This window comes from Pinus tabuliformis, chromosome 2_2 (assembly GCF_031772625.1).
Source record: "Pinus tabuliformis cultivar Carrire ecotype Pingquan chromosome 2_2, CPIR1, whole genome shotgun sequence".
NCBI classification, from domain to species: Eukaryota; Viridiplantae; Streptophyta; class Pinopsida; order Pinales; family Pinaceae; genus Pinus; species Pinus tabuliformis.
Window position 1 is genome coordinate 1,069,910,922 of NC_142300.1, and position 6,989 is coordinate 1,069,917,910.

Consider the following 6,989-nt stretch of genomic DNA (forward strand, 5'->3'; position numbering starts at 1 on the left):
ACTACTACCTTGTTGTAGATTGATGGTGACTATTGATATGGGTAATCGAGAGATGGAAGGATCTAGTTGCTACTATTGCTTATTTCTCACCCTCAACACCAATCTCTTGATCTAGCACACTTGTTTCTTTGGATCGATTTGCTTGGAGGTTGGGGGTAGTCTTTCTATTTTTTGTCAAGCTTTGGTGGTGATGAATTGTGGAGACTTACCAACAACGAATCCTAGTTAACTGAACCCCATGAGTAGTTTCCTAACTCATTCCCTCAACGCTGACCCACCCACTCAACCATCCTTCCTAATATCTAAATACCTAAACCTAATCTATCTAATTCCTCAGCATTTGAAACACCGTTTTCTCGATCACCAAGGGTTTTAGGAAATTAAGCCTAATATAACGAAGTTATTCGTACCCTAGAATTTTCATCATGTCATATTAAGTCCAAAAATTCAACATCGTTCCCTATGGTGATTATTTATTTTGTCTTAATTAAGACAATTAAAAAAAATCAACATCGCTCCCTCGGTTAATTATTTATTTCCTCTTAATTAAGAAACTTAATTATCTTATTTTTAATTGAAGATAATGAAGAAAATAATTTAAGACAAAAAAATATTTTCGTCATTAAAAAACATCTCAAACCAGCCTTTTGTGTAGTAGTTTCAAGATTAAGGAAATACTCCCTACCCTTTCCTCTTGATTGAAGCTAGTCTTTCCCCGGTTGAAAGCATGGTTATGATTAGGTATTTGTGTATAAGAAGAAGTTACACAACATGGAAGCCAAGAGGCTCCCCAAAATTGCTTCTAACTTTAGCCAAAACCCCCACCTTTGGCTTAAGTGAGGTTGGCATAAGGATGCCTAATCTTAGCTAGACCATTGGGGGGTAAAGGAGGAGATCATCTCGGAGAATAAGGATAATATTAAAAATATTATTACTTCTAAATTTAAGGATAAATTGTGGGATAATAAGGAGTTATAGGGGAAAAGGAGGCTAACGTATTATAAGAAGGTGATCAATGCCACCCTTGATAACTAGAATTATTTTTCTATCTTGACCAATGCTAAGAAGGAAATGAACATTGCCAAGATAAAAACTAACTCTCATAAGCTTCAAAGTGAAACTAGGCATTTGTCGATTTCCAAAATATCTTGGGACAAAGAGTCTGTCACCTTTGTGATACTAAGAGGGTTGAAGATGAAAAACACTTTCTCCTGGATTTCGTAACTCTTACTCACATCCATTCTAATTTTCAAAATATTGTCCACACTACCAACCTTCTTGACTTGTTAAGTCAACAAAGCTATGGACTTCTCTCCTTTCTTTTCTATCACATAAGTAAAATGTTAAAGTTTCTCAATTCATCTCTTTCTTTCTTAAGGTCCTATTGGCCATATTAGTCATAGTGGACATTTCTTTTCATTATCATTATCATCATTGTCACTACCAACCTTCTTGACTTATTAATTCAATAAAACTATAATGATCTAGGAGTGCTTTTCTTGACTTATTAAGTCAACAAAACTATAGTGTTCTAGGAGTGTTTTCCCCCCTTCTTTTCGATCACGAAAATAAAGTATTATAGTTTCTTCTTCATCATCATCATCATCATCATCATCATCATCATCATCATCATCATCATCATCATCATCATCATCATCATCATCATATTTTATTAATCTATAAACAAATTGGTTCAAAAATTTAAATCTAAATTAATTTTCACTCACACAATTTGACATAACACAAACTTTTCAACTTAGCTATTTTTTATAATTAATATAATATGAATTTATATATTATTTTTACAATCAAATAATTTTTCTTACTTATATTAACTTTTTTTTAATATCTCAATCCACATAAACATTTATTAAATATTTAATTTTTAATATTTAAATTAATTTGAATTTACATATGATATAGTAATGTTTTTTGGATTAAATTTATTTTTATATATTGAAAGAAAAAAAAATTCAGTAAATTTAACTTAGAATTTAAATAAAATTACTTTAATTCAAATAAAATAAAGCAGAAAATTTTAATTTCAAAAAAATATTTATAATAAAAAAATATAATTAATTTCATTTATTTTAAAACATAAAATTGAAATATTAAAATTAGGTTAAAAAATATTAGTGACTTTAAACTTAAAAAATTAATAGAATATCATATTAATTTAAATTTAAATTTCATTAAATAAATTATTATAAAATGCATATTAATTTTTTTTTATCTTAAAGATAAAATGGCTAACAAGGGTCTCTGGAATAATTTGTTTGAGAAAGCATATAAACATATCTAATAAAAATATTACAAATCCTAACCTAACTCCAAACGAAAGATAAACGTTTTGTTTCAATTTTCTACAAGTTGTCACTGTTTTCCGTTGTACAGTTTCGCTTTAGCCTTTGCTTTTGTTAACATCCCACGTGAATGTGGAGACACGAAGATCAATCCGACGGGATCGCGATTGAAACTTATACCGCCATCATCCATGTCATTTATTTTACACAAAAATAAATGAAAAATGGAATACAACGTTTTCTTTGACTTTATTTTTGTTGGAATATTAATTCCAACTGTGGACAACGACGGCAGCACAAAACAGCTCAGCAAAAACCACCATCATATCGGACTGTCTTCCACCAGCAAGCAGTTTCCGTACACAAGGGTCCGATACAATATAATGCAGCGGTTCTCTGCATACTTAAGCAGAAATCATTTTTCGGGCGCTAATGTTCAGCAGCAAAAGGCTTTCCGAAATCTCCGTTCGCCGTCCTATTTGCTTCTTCCTCCTTCGCCTTCCATCAACCAAAGTTGCATTTGAGCCAGCAATTAAAAGCTTTGCGTGGAGTAAAAAGAATTCTGATTGACCGCCGGTTTTGTAAGCAAGGTAATTAAATGAAATTTAAATATGGTCGTAGAAAGTTGGTAAACATTGAAATTTTTTTTATTTACGGCACTTAAAATAATTAACTACACGGTTTGTTTTATGTTTTCATATATGCTTTTGTTTTAGGGTTAATTCATATGTATATAACGAGCCAAAACAAAAATGTGCTTTAAGTTGTAATGTTTTAGTGTTGACCATTTGAAGAAAGAGGCAGCAGCGAAAATCAAATGGTATTGCACAGCAGTGCATATGAAAAAGAATGGTATTGCACAGCAGTGCATATGAAAAAGAAAACGGGGGAGCTCATAAGTTTTTGTAATGTTGTTGTTGACTGGTGGTGAAGCTGGCGGCAGCGAAAGAAGTATTGGTTTACTGTGGTAAGAAAAGATATGAATGCACAACAGTGCATATGAAAAAAGGGGAGAGCTTCTGTAATTTTTTTTAATGTATGTTGTAAAAATGCAAAGTTGTGCCAAACAAGAGAACAGAGGTTGAAATGTATTTTGGGTGTTGTCCAAACAAAGGAGAAACAAGGGAATGAAGAATCATATGGTGTAAGTAAAGTTTTTTTGGTAAATGTAATGAAAATTTTACTGCATATGTAAAAATAGTTTTACAGCAGTAATGTAAAAAGGTTTTTACAGCAGTAAACCCAGCACAGTAAATTCTCAGGAGACAGAGTTTTTGTTTTGTTGGTTGAATTTTTTTTGTAAATCGCTGTCAGTAAAAGAGGATGAATGTTGTTTGAGGCATTTTGTTTTAATGAATAGAAATCTTTTTCTGAGTATGTAATACTTTGTTCTTCAGTCATTTTTAAAAAAAGTTGAGGAAGAGAAACAGAGCATTGTCTTGTATGTTTAGTTTTCTCTTATCAAAAAAATCCCCAACAATTTTCTTAGTTTCAAACTGAACCCTACTGCATTCACATAGAAAAATGCGACTATTTTCTTAGATATTTTCTTAGTTTCAAACTGAACCCTACTGCAAATTGTGACTATTTTCCGTTGTATAGTTTGGTTTGTGCCTTCGCTTTACTGACAGGAACATCAGCCAGCCATGTCTTGTCTGTGTACGTTCCTTCCTTTTGGATTGCCATCGTTCAGCGGAGGAGTGCGAATCCAAAGCATAACAACACAGATTATGCCTCGCTACATTAGTGGGTGTCCCGATCAATTATTGTTTAGGACAACTGTTACTTATTTAATTATTTAAACGCAGACCAACGAATTAGATATTTTCTTAGTTTCAAACTGAACCCTACTGCATTCACATAGAAAAATGCGAACTCACAGCAGTCGAAGAAATTAAATTCAAAGCGTTAGATTCTCTTTATCTAGAATTCTATTATTCAATAGGAGACTTGGTTGCTTTTTCTTTCCTGAAAAAACTAACAAGTAAACAACCGACGGTTTTCGCATCTATCCCTTTAGCCATGCGAAACATGGTTCAAAAATTGGGCTGCCCCAGTGGGAATAAATTTGAAAATTGTACCATACTATCGATTCCGTCAAAATTATTAGGTTATTCAGGGATACTTTTCAATCAAAATTTGACAACTTTTATTAAAATCAGAGTTGTGAACTTTGTACAGTTTGAGTATTTCAGGTATTTTTCATTATGTTGAATTCATTCGTATTCAAAAACATATTTTTAAATTAAAAATTTATAATTTTAAAAGTAAAAAATAATTATACAATACTTAAACATATTTTTAAATAAAAAAATCATAATTTTACAAATATAGAATAATTATACAATACTCAGAAAATGTATAGACAAAAAATTTGGATAGAATCTTGACCAGCAAGGAACAGGTTGGAAATTATATAGTGCATGGAGTCTCAAGGTGATTGACGTGGCAGGTTAGAATGATAAAAATATTTGATCCGAACGAGCTTCGGTGATTTTATCTTATAATATCACTTCAGTGCTCCGGGTAAAGGATAATGAATGCCATGGGCAACACAGAACCAACGACGAAACTTCTCTTTCCATCCTTTGTTGTGTCATACGGTTGAGGACAAAATATAATAAACGTCATGGTCTACAAAAGGACAGCGACGGGTGAGGACGATTTAAACCAGGATGGGATGAGGACACAAGGGATTGACACTAAATCCTAGGATTAATAACATAAACTTTAAGATTAATATTAAAACATAAGAATATAAACCTTAATATTAATATTATAAAACCAACTAATTATAAACATTATAAAAATGATTGTTAAATTAATTAATGTTATAAACCCTAATATTATAAATTATAAATCAAAAATCAATATTAGTTCTTAATATTATAAAACTAATATTAAAAAACCTAATATCATAGACTTAGTATTAAACCCTATAAACCAAAATGATTATGAGCCCTATGATTAATATTATAAACTTTATCATTATAAGCCTTAAGATTATAAATATTAATATTAATATTATAGACCCAAGAGATTATAAACACAAGGGATTGACACTAAACCCTAGGATTAATAACATAAACCTTAAAATTAATACTAAAGCATAAGAATATAAACCCTAATATTAATATTATAAACCCAACTAATTATAAACATTATAAAGAGGATTGTGAAATTGATTAATATTATAAACCCTAATATTATAAATTATAAATCAATATTAGTTCTTAATATTATAAAACTAATATTAAAAAACCTAGTATCATAGACTTAGTATTAAACCCTTTGGTTTATATTATTGATCCCTTTGGTTTATAATATTAATGCCAAAGGTTAATAATATTAATCCCTTAATAATAGGTATGAAATTTATAATAATATTTATATAATATTATCATTAATAATATTTTACTAATATTTTTTTGAATGAAAAAAGTGAATTATCAACTTTTGTTTGATGCAATATCAAAATAATTTTTAGTGTTTTATTTTTATTTTTATTTATTTTTCAAATAAAATGAAATTACACACTCATACCTAAAAGGTGAAATCTAAACTTTATATATTTTAGATTTTTATTTTTAGCCATTATTTGAATATAGTATTAAAAACTAAAATTAAATTACCCACTCAAACCTAAAAAGTGCAATCTAAACTTTATATATTTTTATTTTTATTTTTAGCTATTATTTGAATATAGTATTAAAAAAGTAATTAGAATTAAAAAATTTCATTATTAAAATTTATTAAATAGATTTAATATCTTTAAAAGCTTTAATTATAATTTGATTACATAATCTCAATCTTAACCATTTATATATTTAATATCTCAATTTCATATCTCTGACTTCAATAAATAATTGAAAAAGAAAAAGATTATGAAGAAAAATTTAGGTAGGTGCCATATTTAGAAAAGTGCCAAAGAACAAACATTTTGGAATATATTATTGAAAAATAATACCAATATTTAAAACCTCTAAATACGAAGGATCTAGCTGGGCAGCATGCAAATAGAGAATTTTGAGAGCGACATTGTAGGGTTAGTGAATGCAGATATGTATGGTGGTTTCATGGTGTGATGAGTGTAGATATGTTTGCACGAGAGTGTGGATAAGTTTGATCATAACTCACTGGCAAAGAAAAGCATTCGATAATCTTACAGGGAATGAAATATTATATTACATAATCTTTAATTATATTACACGAATGAAATATGATTATGATTAAAAAATCACTCTAATTCATTCACTTAAAAATTAATATATAAAAATCTTTAAATTAACAATTTCATTGTTAATTTAAAATCCTTAAATTAACAATATTAGCAAAATAAACAAGAAACTGTAGATAATCCGGGTCATGAAGCTGCAACAACCTCATAACCAAACATCTCAAATTACAATAATACAAAACAAGTATAAAGACCGAGTACAGATCATTTACAGTCTATTATTTATTTCGAAGGTATGAATAGAGGGGAGGGACTACTTATATGTCGATATAATTGTGAAGATTGTTTGCAGCACTGTGACCACCAGTATGACAGTTGCCGCGGTCAAAGCTAAAGCTTTCCACGGGGATGAAAAATGACCCTGCACCAGATTTCCAATCTGGACCTTCATTTCATTACTGTAGTGCGCATTTACCTTTTCTGTCAGTTGATCAAAGACATCTTTCATA